A 13,697-nucleotide genomic window follows, 5' to 3' on the forward strand; every position below is an offset into this window, starting at 1 on the left:
CAAACCTGCATTGGAAGGTGGCGTCTTAACCACTGGACCACTGGGGAAGTCCCTGGCTTTATTTTAATTAAATATAAAGTGTAGAAGTGAAACACCTAATTTTGTTCAAGGCATGGTATTTCAACTTCATACAAATAAATATAATATATATCTTTTTAATCTAAAGCAAGAATGGGATTAAAAAAATAAAATTTCTGTTCAACACAGGTGATCAAAACTAATAAACTGCACATCCTTAGCTGAAGAAATAGTGACATGTAGATGAATCATCAGAACTTGTCTTTCTTGCTTAACAAACAGAGAAACAAATTGATAACATTGGTGTGGGTGAATTTCTCATGGGAAAATACCTGTTTTAAGTACTATAGCTATTATAAGGCACATTGGCTAGAACTTGGCTATTTGATGGAATTCTGAGCTTTCAAGTTGAATTTCAATCTTGAATGTATGTCTGTTTCAGGAAAGATGGAGAGAAACTTTGGGGTGAAATGTATAATGAAAAGTATAATGTAGAGATCTAAGAGGAAACAAATCTTAATACATAAACTTAAGAGAAAGAGGCTTTGCTGAGAGATGTAGGGAATATGTTGCTTGTGAATGTGATACAAAAATTTAGACATACTTGATGCTACTGGAGAATTGGCAGTGAGCTAATGATTGTTAGTGCCCCATTATTATCCTGGAAAGAATTTAATTTGGATTGTTGTCAGTTAAGGTGAATTTTATACAATATATACCAAGTAGTGAATGTTAAATCATGTTACCATGGAATATAATGGGACTATGAAAGAGAATGAGATAGTTTTACTGTTATGAAAGCTATCTGACACATATTAAGTGAAAGAGAAACTTCTGAAATAGTTCCAAGATTTACTTAACTATATTTTCTAATTGAATCTTAATGCATCAATATGTTGTAGACTTTATCAGTTAGTTTTTGCTGCTTAATAAACCATTCCCCAAAACATAGACACTGAAAACAATCCCTGGGCAGTTCTTTTGGTGGCGGTGTTTAGGTTCAGGACGCCTCACTTACACTCTGGAGAGTACACGCTACTTGGTCTAGGGGGACTCCCACTCATAAATGTGGAAGTCGGCTCCATGTCAGCTGGGCAATGTCCACATAAGTTTCACCGTCTCGCAGACTGGCCCAAGCTCCTTCCTGTAATGGCCAGAGGGTTCCCTGCAGCAAGAGGTGGCAAGTCTTAATGCACAAGCTCTTTTTAACCCTTTGCCTAAGTCACATTTTCCATTTTCCAGCTGGCCAAAGCTAGTCACACGGCCAAGCACAACATCAGAGAGGCAGGGGACTTCCCAAGGGAGGGGTGTAGAGAGATGTGAACTAATTAGGGCCATTATCACTATAATCCTACCACAAAGAACTCACATGCATTAATACAAAGTTGAAAATACCCCATTTTTTGTTTCCATTGATTAAAGTTTGAGAAAAAAATTTCTTTTGAGAAACTGCATTTTTTGTGAACTACAGGTCTTCTTTCGTATGATTAAAATGAGACTCTTTGAATCTAGGCAAAGAGGCTCTCTAAACTTAGAGCCACTGTGGTCCAAAGTCAGAGTCTATTTTAGCAGAAGTCCAATCTGGAAGTGAGACTACGTACAACAAATGTGGTTCGTTAACCTTCATTTTAATTTTTTGAATAGAGAGTTCATTCACACAGTTCAAAATTCAAGATACCAGAGTGAAAATCCTCAGTCCTCTATCCACTTGGTTCTCTCCCCAGAGAGAATCAATGTTGGAGTTACTTAAATGGTCTTCTAGAGATGCTTGTGCATATGCATGGGAACATTCATATGCATTGCCTTTCAAATATGATTTAGAACCCTTAGTCTAGTTCCCAGTCAGGCTCTCAGGAAGCCAGGGGAAAGAAGGCAAAACGCGGTGTGGTCTGTCTTTTGAAAAAATGTTACAAGTGAATTAACAAGTAATTGAAAATGAGTGTGGCATCAGAGTTGCCATGTTATTAATCTATAATACTAAGCTGTTCACTAGCCAGGGAAGGAGATTAACAACTCAGTGCAAACACAGCTGACCTTCTGCTATTTATCATCTACTGCATGAAGGTAAATTAGTGGATATATGATCAAAATTATAAATTACCTAACATTAAAGTGATCTTAGATTTAAAAAAAAGACGAGGCTTTCTAAAAAGACCACAGACACTTTCCTGTTAGCAAAATATACTTTCTGAAACTCTAAATATAAGCAGTAAATGTTCCATAAAGTTTATTCCTATTTTAAAAATTGAACTTGCCCTTCAAGTTAGACAGTGTTATATGAGGTAATGAAATGCACAGTTGCCTATTTGTTGCATGTAAATGTGTGTTATTGAGACAGCTCAAGAATATTTTCCACCTTCGCAATTAGATTATGATCCCCCCATGCCTAGTAGATAGTAGATATTAAATAACTATGTCTTTAACATGTGAAGGAATAGCTTATACATAAAAAAATCAAGTGATACTTAAGGGGGCTAGATTTCTCAGTCTTCACTTTTTTCCCACTAGATACGACTAACAGCAAAAGAAGGAGTATCATGAAGATGTTTAACCATGAAATGTAGTCATTAATAAAATTCCCACAGGTAGCTAAATTTCAGAAAGACAGAGCACTTATCCGTAGTCTTCTTCAGCTTCCCTGAATTTTAAAGACATAGTAAAAAGAATATTGATGTTGAAGTTAAACAGAGAAGTGGTCACATTCTGGTTTCACCACTTAACAGCTGTGAGAAGGTAGAGTGCTCCTTACCCTTACTCATCAGCAAAAGGACGGTGCTGTTTCTTACCAGGCTGGGTTTTGCTTTGTGAGAGAATGTCTGTAAAACTCCTTGCAGAAAACAGATCCGTAACAGTAAATGGTAGCTATTATTGTTATTCTTAGCAGACAGGAGAGAAAGTGTGGAAAATGAAGGAGAGCCTACACCAGTATTAGACAGGAACCTTGGAAAATTATGAAGAGTTTATACCAGGAACTGAGATAGCACTTTGTTACCTCCGGTAGCAGTTTTCTCCAAAATATCCTGACCATCAAATAAATAATCTTAAGCTTTTTCTCTCATTTAACTCTCCTGCTTGAAATCTCTTTATCTCCCTCTGCCAGTGTCTTAATAGGAAGTTCATGTCTGTTCATAATCTGTTATTTTATTTTTTTCAAATTTCCCAGGGCAAAACCTCTACTCCTGCTGCCTGGCACTGGAGATGCTCTTTTCCTTGCCCACTTCTAGGCTTCAGTTCCAACTGTCTTCCCACCTTGCCCTGTCATCTGCACTCACCTTTCCCAGTCCCCATCCCCAGTAAAAAGACCGAACAGCAATGCCCTCCCACATAAGAGTTGAGAGCTGATTTTCATGTTTTCTGAATTCTTTTTTTGTAATATAACTTTGCATTAGGAGTATTACTTGTCTTTTCAATAAGAGTGTTTCCTCAAGGTGGTGACTGTTCTATTTCTTGGTGTCCAACCAGGATGCTAATATCTGTAATTTATGTTTCTTAGAGAATTCTACAAAGAAGTCTGCGGGTCCAATTACCCCTTTTCTGATAATTTTGATAATGCATCTAAGGAATTAGGACTTTTAAAATCCAAAAACCACATGGGTCTGAGGTTCCCTCAGCTATTTCTGCCTAGAGAACTATTTTCTCCAAGTATTCCACTGTACATCAGTCTATTTCAGGAGCGCCCCCTATTGGGCAAGTGGCTGTTAGAGCACATCTGTTAATTTAAGGATAGCCTCATTTCTCTGTACCAAAGTTTCAGTCTACAAGCAAAAACAGGATGCTTAAAGCAATGATGCAACCCCAGTGTAAATTAGTAGTGTTTTTTTCCCTCCTAATCCCACTATGCCCTGAAGGCTCTTGATGACTTTTTTTTTTTTTTGTATCCTGCAACCTTACCAAATTAATTCATTAGCTCTAGTAGTTTTCTGGTGGCATCTTTAGGATTCTCTATGTATAGTATCATGTCATCTGCAAACAGTGACAGTTTTACTTCTTCTTTTCCAGTTTTTATTCCTTTTATTTCTTTTCCTTCTCTGATTGCCGTGGCTAGGACTTCCAAAACTATGTTGAATGATAGTGGCAAGAGTGGACATCCTTGTCTTGTTCCTGATCTTAGAGGAAATGGTTTCAGTTTTTCACCACTGAGAATGATGTTTGCTGTGGGTTTGTCATATATGGCCTTTATTATGTTGAGGTAAGTACCCTCTATGCCTACTTTCTGGAAGATTTTTAAAATTTATTTACTTATTTATTTACTTATTTATTTATTTATTTTATTTTTGGCTGCACTGGGTCCTCGTTGCTGCGTGTGGGCTTTCTTTTATTTGTGGTGAGTGGGGGCTACTCTTCGTTGCGGTGCACAGGCTTCTTATTGCAGTGCCTTCTCTTAATGTGGAGCACGGGCTATAGGTGCGTGGGCTTCGGTACTTGTGGCACGCAGGCTCAGTAGTTGTGGCATGCAGCTCTAGAGCGCAGGCTGAGTAGTTGTGGTGCATGGGCTTAGTTGCTCCGCCGCATGTGGGATCTTCTTGGACCAGGGCTCGAACCCATATCCCCTTCATTGGCAGGCAGATTCTTAACCACTGTGCCACCAGGGAGGCCCCTCTGGAGGGTTTTTATCATAAATGAGTGTTGAATTTTGTCAAAAGCTTTTTCTACATCTATTGAGATGATCATATGGTTTTTCTCCTTCAATTTGTTAATATGGTGTATCATATTGATTTGCGTGTATTGAAGAATCCTTGCATTCCTGGGATAAACCCCACTTGATCATGGTGTATGATCCTTTTAATGTGTTGTTGGATTCTGTTTGCTAGTATTTTGTTGAGGATTTTTGCATCTATATTCATCAGTGATATTGGTCTGTAATTTTCTTTTTTTGTAGTATCTTTGTCTGGTTTTGGTGTCAAGGTGATGGTGGCCTCATAGAATGAGTTTGGGAATGTTCTCCCTCTGCAATTTTTTGGAAGAGATTGAGAAGGATGGGTGTTAGCTCTTCTCTAAATGTTTGGTAGAATTCACGTGTGAAGCCATCTGGTCCTGGACTTTTGTGTTGGAAGATTTTTAATCACAGTTTCAATTTCATTACTTGGGATTGGTCTGTTCATATTTTCTGTTTCTTCCTGGTTCAGTCTTGGAAGGTTATACCTTTCTAAGAATTTGTCCATTTCTTCCAGGTTGTCCATTTTATTGGCATAGAGTTGCTTGTAGTAGTCTCTTAGGATGCTTTCTATTTCTGCGGTGTCTGTTGTAACTTCTCCTTTTTCATTTCTAATTTTATTGATTTGAGTCCTCTCCCTCTTTTTCTTGATGAGTCTGGCTAATGGTTTCTCAATTTTGTTTATCTTCTCACAGAACCAGCTTTTAGTTTTATTGATCTTTGCTATTGTTTTCTTTGTTTCTATTTCATTTATTTCTGCTCTGATCTTTATGATTTCTTTCCTTCTGCTAACTTTGGGTTTTGTTTGTTCTTCTTTCTCTAGTTCCTTTAGGTGTAAGGTTAGATTGTTAACTTGAGATTTTTCTTGTTTCTTGAGGTAGGCTTGTATAGCTATAAACTTCCCTGTTAGAACTGCTTTTGCTGCATCCCATAGGTTTTGCATCATCGTGTTTTCATTGTCATTTGTCTCTAGGTATTTTTTGATTTCCTCTTTGATTTCTTCAGTGATCTCTTGGTTATTTAGTAATGTATTGTTTACTCTCCATGTGTTTGTGTTTTTTACGTTTTTTTCCCTGTAATTGATTTCTAATCTCATAGCGTTGTGGTCAGAATAGATGCTTGATATGATTTCAATTTTCTTAAATTTACCGAGGCTTGATTTGTGACCCAAGATGTGATCTATCCTGGAGAATGTTCCGTGCACACTTGAGAAGAAAGTGTAATCTGCTGTTTTTGGATGGAATGTCCTATAAATATCAATTAAATCTATCTGGCCTATTGTGTCATTTAAAGCTTGTGTTTCCTTATTAATTTTCTGTCTGGATGATCTGTCCATTGGTGTAAGTGAGGTGTTAGAGTCCCCCACTATTATTGTGTTACTGTCGATTTCCTTTTTTATAGCTGTTAGCATTTGCCTTATGTACTGAGGTGCTCCTATGTTAGGTGCATATGTATTTATAATTGTTATATCTTCTTCTTGGATTGATCCCTTGATCATTATGTAGTGTCCTTCCTTGTCTCTTGCAACATTCTTTATTTTAAAGTCTATTTTATCTGATATGAGTATAGCTACTCCAGCTTTTTTTTGATTTCCATTTGCATGGAATATCTTTTTCCATCCCCTCACTTTCAGTCTCTATGTGTCCCTAGGTCTGAAGTGGGTTTCTTGTAGACAGCATATATATGGGTTTTGTTTTTGTATCCATTCAGTGAGCCTGTGTCTTTTGGTTGGAGCATTTAATCCATTCACATTTAAGGTAATTATCGATATATATGTTCCTGTGACCATATTCTTGATTGTTTTGGGTTTGTTTTTGTAGGTCCTTTTCTTCTCTTGTGTTTCCCACTTAGAGAAGTTTCTTTAGCATTTGTTGTAGAGCTGGTTTGGTGGTGCTGAATTCTCTTAGCTTTTGCTTGTCTGTAAAGCTTTTGATTTCTCCGTCAAATCTGAATGAGATCCTTGCCACGTAGAGTAATCTTGGTTGTAGGTTCTTCCCTTTCATCACTTTATATATGTCCTGCCTGTCCCTTCTGGCTTATAGAGTTTCTGCTGAGAAATCAGCTGTTAACCTTATGGGAGTTCCCTTCTGTGTTATTTGTCGTTTTCCCTTGTTGCTTTTAATAATTTTTCTTTGTCTTTAATTTTTGCCAATTTGATTACTATGTGTCTCAGCGTGTTTCTCCTTGGGTTTATCCTGCTTGGGACTCTCTGAGCTTCCTGGACTTTGGTGGCTATTTCCTTTCCCGTGTTAGGGAAGTTTTCGACTATAATCTCTTCAAATATTTTCTCTGGTCCTTTCTCTCTCTCTTCTCCTTTTGGGACCCTTATAATGCGAATGTTGTTGTGTTTAATGTTGTCCCAGAGGTCTCTTAGGCTGTCTTCATTTCTTTTCATTCTTTTTTCTTTATTCTGTTCCACAGCAGTGAATTCTACCATTCTGTCTTCCAGGTCACTTATCCGTTCTTCTGCCTCAGTTTTTCTGCTATTGATTCCTTCTGGTGTATTTTTCATTTCAGTTATTGTATTGTTCATCTCTGTTTCTTTGTTCTTTAGTTCTTCTAGATGTTTGTTCTTTAAATCTTTTAGGTCTTTATTCAACATGTCTTGCATCTTCTCAGTCTTTGCCTCCATTTTTTTCCTGAGGTCCTGGATCATCTTCAGTATCATTATTCTGAATTCTTTTTCTGGAAGGTTGCCTATCTCCACTTCATTTAGTTATTTTTCTGGGATTCTATCTTGTTCCTTCATCTGGTACATGGTCCTCTGCCTTTTCATTTTGTCTATGTTTCTGTGAATGTGGTTTTCGTTCCACAGGCTGCAGGATTGTAGTTCTTCTTGTTTCTGCTGTCTGCCCTCTGGTCTTTTGATGACTTTTTAAATGGAACACTATTCAAATTACATATTTGAAGCACATGGATTCCTATTCTTGTTTAATTTTCTTGGCTTTAAAAGTTGACTCAGGTTAACCCAGGCTTCTATACTTACATTGCACTTTTAGCTCCCTAGGACTATGTAGTCAATTAAGCTATCCTTCCAAGAGTGCTAAATACTCATTAACATTATTAATCATTTTTAAAGTACCAGGGTCTGATTTCCTCTGGGAAATGCTGTGTACTGTTTTGGGTGTGTCTCAGGTCTACTACAAGGATAGGGCCATATCCTTCAGCTCTGTTGTCATATGTGCCGAAGCTAAAACTTTCCTGTTGGTGGGATGATGACTTTGGGATTTAGGTATAGTTTCATGGCTTCATAAATTACTTAAGACCCATATCTGGATATGGTTCTCTTTTAAATGAAATTATTTTAATCCTAACTGAGCATATAAATATTCAGTGACTAGAATTGAATTAAATTGGAAAATTGGATTAAATCATACACCATTGCTAATAGCCGCAAATACTGATATGGTCCTTCACATCACCCGCACCCCCCATTTTACTGATAAAAAACTGAAGCTCAGAAAAGTTAAGTAATTGGGACTTCCCTGGTGGTCCAGTGGTTAAGACTTCGCCTTCCAGTGCAGGGGGTGCAGGTTCGATCCCTGGTCAGGGAGCTAAGATCTCACATGCCTTGCGACTGAAAAACCAAAACATAAAATAGAAGCAATATTGTAACAAATTCAATAAAGACTTTGAAAACTGTCCACATCAAAAAAAAAAAAAAATCTTGAAAAGAAAAGTTAAGTAATTTACCCTAAGTCACCCAACTATAAATGGTAGAGCCACAATTCAAACCCCAAGACACTGTGAACCCAGTTATTTCTCTTAAAAACTATTCTGGAAGAGAGCATATCTGTTTGTGAGATAAGTTACTGAAATTAAGATACCCCTGCAGTTTAGAGTGTATTATGCAAAGGTAACATGGAGGCTGCTGGTGTCACCTTATCTTTTGAGCAGAGACCTTAAGTAGTTATCCCTCTAATGGAATTGATTTAATTAAAAATCTCTTTTGTTCATGGCCCTGCTTATAAAATCTCTGTAAATAAGCACTTTTGCTAGGTGTTAAGTTTCTGGTACATACACTTAACTAGAGGTGAGGTTGAACAATTATATGACTCCCGTTTCTCTTCCACACTCAGCATCACATTAGCACAGGTCTTCCCAGTTCCCACTCTAATGCTTTAATTCAGATCTTAGGGCATGCAGAGTTTTATATGGATAATTTGTTTTTTGACACATCTAATTTCTGTATTTGTTTATTACATTATTTTAGGAGATTATGGTAACTATAGTAACATTTTGTCATTCAGTGTCCCTTGTGTAAAGAAAATGTTTAAAATATTGTATTACTTTGTTATCTTTTTCTTTTAAAGACTTTTTCTTTTTAATTTATTTATTTTTGGCTGCATTGGGTCTTTGTTGCTGCGCATGGGCTTTCTCTAGTTGTGGTGGCTTCTCTTGTTGCGGCACATGGGCTCTAGGCGCGCAGGCTTCAGTAGTTGTGGCGCACGGGCTCAGTAGTTGTGGCTCATGGGCTCTAGAGCATGGGCTCAGTAGTTGTGGCACATGGGTTTAGTTGCTCCACAGCATGTGGGATCTTCCTGGACCAGGGCTTGAACCTGTGTCCCCTGCATTGGCAGGCGGATTCTTAACCACTGCACCACCAGGGAAACCCTACCTTGTTATCTTATAATACCATGCAGCCACTAAAAAAGATTGAGGTAGATAGATATTCACCCTACCTACCACCACCACTACCACCTCCACCTCCACTATTATTGTTACTAGTAGCAAAATTTGCATGGCAGTTGGGTTGAGTTAGGTAATGTCCTACGATGTTCATGTGTATTAAGTCATTTAATCTACAGGCTATCTCTGAAAGGATATGCAAGAAACTGGTCATCGTGATTCCTCTGGAAAGGGTGTCTGGAGCAACTAGAGTCTGACCTAGAGATTTAGTTTTCACTGAATCCCTTTTTATTGGTTTGAAATTAACATACACATTGCATTGTATTTAATTTTAATTTTAATGTAATGAAAACTTCATTAATATTAAAAGAATATGAAAATAGAAATAGAACATAGGTATGTAGAAAAACAGCAAGCAGCACATGTTCACTATGGCTGCAAATTGTTGTTTTTTAAGAAATATATTATGGCCAACACTAAAAGGCACAGCTCAAATATTCCTTCAAGAAAAATCTCACTGCCCATCTATAAGAAGAGAAGTTAGCTGACAGCCTCCAAGTATTCAAGCTGAGGTCATTCTCTTTTTCACGTGCCCTGTTAATGACTGAGTGAGGTGGTGGAACAAGGGCCAGGCCACTTCCTCCCAATGTCAGTCTCCTCTAATCTTTGCTCCAGAATTCCCACCAGGCTGTTCTGCATGGCATTGTCAGGTCTGCATGACAGTCTACCAGCTCCCTCTGACCAGTCCTGTGTCCTGCACTCTTCTTTCACAGGTTTTCCTTCCTAATAACCATTTGCATTCCTAATTCATTCTCAGTTCCTGCTTCCCAAAAAACTGAACCAGCACATACATTCAAAAGGATGTAGAGGAGGAAAAATTCTCTTCTACCCATTTAGGATCTCTGGCTGCACCTAAGATTTAAACTGACATGAGAGGAAAGATTAATGGGAGAAAAGCATACAAGTTTTATTGTTTTTACATGTACATGGAGACCTTTATTAGAGAATGAAGACCTGAGGAAGTGGCCAGAGCAGAAAGGTTTTATAACTTTTAGACAAAGAAATGATAAATGTGTGAGGAAATGGCAAGACAAAGGAGTTTGGGGCAGGGCCAGTAAATTGTGGGGAAGTGACTAGGAGATATATTGGGGTGCAAAACTAGGGTTTGTACATTTTGCAAGTTTGTACAGATGCATCTCAGCGTTGATTCCCAGTCTCTGGGGGTAAGGATGTTCTTCTCTTCCTGGTGCTGGGAGGGCACCTGTACCCTCATGGGAAATTTTATGGCCTGTTTTTAGGTAGAAAAGGGTAGGTCAGAGAGCCCTTCCTGTATCTACTGTTTCTCAAATGCTTTGAACTCAGAATAATTAATATGTCAAAGTGACATATTTTGGGGTGCATGTCCTGAACTCCTTCAGGGACAAGGTCAGGACTGGAAGAAAATGTAGACGATTCCCCCCTTCTCTTAAAATTTGTTACTTCATCTTTTTCTCTTTTATACTGTTTACTTAATCATGCATCTGTGTAGCTTAAATGCACACACATAGTTTAAACGTATATACATTAAGAATCAACCAGTTCCAAAAGACTTGCTAAGATCAACAGAAGTCTGTAGTTCTTCTACTCCATTTTTCTTTCCCCAGAAGAAAATACTTTTAATACTTTAAGTTGATTTTGTTTGATTTTAGCCTCTATATTGCTAATTAACAGGCTTGTATTGCTGCTTGTTGACTTTTTATTTTAGACTTTATTGGCTCTACTATGAAAGGTAAGGATTTAGCTCTCCTCTTCCTTCCTATCTCCACTGTGCATAAGCACCTTCCAAATGCCTCAGTGCTTTAAATAACACTGTATCATAATAGCAGTATTTAATATTCACATTATTATGACTGTGAAAATGCCATTCACATCACAACCATATAGAAAACTGTCATTGCTTTTCCTTATGCCATTTTCTGTTTTTCCTGAAGTTGATTCTTCTTGTTTTTTCTTAACTGGTGGCATTTCTGTACCCTTGGAAAACTAGGGTGGAATAAGGATTACAAGAAAGTCTCTGGAGTCAGGTTGCCTGTGTTTCAGTCCCAGTGCTCTTTCTTACTAGCTGTGTGACCTTGAGCTGGCTAGTTAATTGGCTTTGCCTTCTTTTTTCTTATCTGTAAAATAGGGGCAATACATACATCCATTGCATAAGGTTTAGATGCAGTGTGCTTAGAAGAGTGTCTGCCTACATAGGAAGCATTCCATAAATATTACCTATATTATTAGTCACTAATTCAACCCCAACACTCTGTCAATTTGTCTGAGTCTCTTAACATGTTCACTCACCACAGTGAGTCTGTCAATTTCATCTTTGGGGAAGTGTCTCCCAGATTCTTCCAACCTGCCCCCACGCAGTAGTGTTCACCCAACCTAGGATGGACAGTGCAAACTCTTATTCAGGATTTCCATTGGTGAAATAAAACTCACATTTTATTGCAAGACAAGAAAAATTTAACATAAAATTTCTTTGCTCATTTGGGCCTCCTCCCTCCCTTTTAGTGTGCATTGTGCATCCACATTAACCAGACCTCCTTAGGAAATAATTTTCCGAACCTTTTTTCTTAATCTCATCCAAGGTCATAACTCCTCAGGAGATAAACCATTCTTCTTAATCTTGTACGGGGCCATGAATGACCCACGACCCACTACTCACTTTATACCTGTAGATCTGGATTGTGTAAACCGTGTTTAATGTACAGCCCTCTGTCTCAAAAACTTATGTAACTGTGCTTTGACCTCTAATGGGCAGAGCAGTTCTCAGAGCTTTCTGAGAGACAGTTCCCAGGTTATAATCCTCAGTTTGGATAGAATAAAAATTTCCATTTCTTTCTTAAATTAGCTGATTAATTTTTTTTTTTTTAAATCTTTTATTTTTGGCTGCGTTGGGTCTTTGTTGCTGCTTGCGGGCTTTCTCTAGTTGCAGCGAGCGGGGGCTACTCTTCATTGCGGTGTGCGGGCTTCTCATTGCGGTGGCTTCTCTTGTTGCAGAGTATGGGCTCTAGGCGCACGGGCTTCAGTAGTTGTGGCTTGCAGGCTCAGTAGTTGTGGCTCATGGGCTCTAGAGCGCAGGCTCAGTAGTTGTGGCGCACGGGCTTAGTTGCTCCGTGGCATGTGGGATCTTCCCGGACCAGGGCTTGAACCCATGTCCCCTGCATTGGCAGGCGGATTCTTAACCACTGCGCCACCAGGGAAGTCCCTGATTAATTTTTTGTCAACATCTTTTACCTTCATCTTCCCTTGTTTTTGGTTTTGATCCCTTCTCTTCTGGACTCCATATTTTCCTCTTTGTTGGCCTATGACTATTTTAATGAAGAATATCTTACAGCTTCCTGAGAAAGAGTTTTCTGGGAAGTAATTTTTTTTTTTAAGGAAATTGCATGTCAGAAAATGTCTGTATTCTATCCTTACACTAATTAATAGTTTCATTGGATATATAATTCTAAAAGAAAAGTAATTTGTCTTCAGAATTATGAAGGCATTTTTTTCATTGTCTCCTCGTTTCCAGTATTGCCGTTTAGAAGTCTAAAGCTATGCTAATTCCTATTCTTAAATATGACTTTCCCCCCCTTTTCTATAATACTGTAGGTCCTTCTCTTTGACTTCAGTTTTCTACAATTTCACAGTGATGTGTAATTAAATTTTAAAAGAAATTTGTCACTTTCTGCACCATTCTGCTCCCTGCTTTTTTTCACTAAGTATATCCTCAGATCTCAGCATATCAGCTGTCCTTACTGGAAAGCCTGTCTCACAAAGCATAGTAAACAGAGATGGCAATGTACTCTTAGGGCAAGCTCCATCATGAGTGATAGTGGGGTTATATGGTACTTTTAAATAATTTTTCAAAATGTTTAATATATTTAGTAAAAAAAAAAAGGATGAACAAATTGTACACACTAAATATGTGCAGTTATTTGTCTATCAATAATACCTCAATAAAACTTTAAAAAAATGTAGGAATTTTGGGCTGACTTCAGGTCACACTTGATTTTATTGCCACTGCTTTTGTCTTGAATGTGACTGACAAAGAGCCTGCATAAGGATATAAATTCCTATTCTGCTTTTGTTTTTTTTTTTGCCATTGCTTTCCTTGTGTATTATCTTCAATCTACATATCCCTTGAAGGAACATTTTGAAGTCTTTTGTTCATTTAGTTACAGTCACTTAACAAGGCACACATAAAGTGCAGAAAATTTCAATAAACTGAGAGCGCTGCTATTAATCTCATGAACTATCTGGCGTACTGAGCATAGGTAACAATGTCAACCTGAATATTAAATATTAGTATAGCTCCTTTTAAAAATAAAAATTCTAATATTTTATGCCTATACTCCATTGCACACATCCAGGGGCAAACACC

At 37.8% G+C, this 13,697-nt stretch overlaps 1 protein-coding gene across 4 annotated transcripts in view; it reads left to right on the top strand.

Moving 5' to 3' along the window:
• Positions 1–13,697, top strand: part of MORC1 (MORC family CW-type zinc finger 1) — a 357,937-nt gene that overhangs the window by 24,663 nt on the left and 319,577 nt on the right. The gene's annotated exons all lie outside the window — the stretch shown is intronic.

This window comes from Balaenoptera ricei, chromosome 4 (assembly GCF_028023285.1).
Source record: "Balaenoptera ricei isolate mBalRic1 chromosome 4, mBalRic1.hap2, whole genome shotgun sequence".
In the NCBI taxonomy this organism is placed as follows: domain Eukaryota; kingdom Metazoa; phylum Chordata; class Mammalia; order Artiodactyla; family Balaenopteridae; genus Balaenoptera; species Balaenoptera ricei.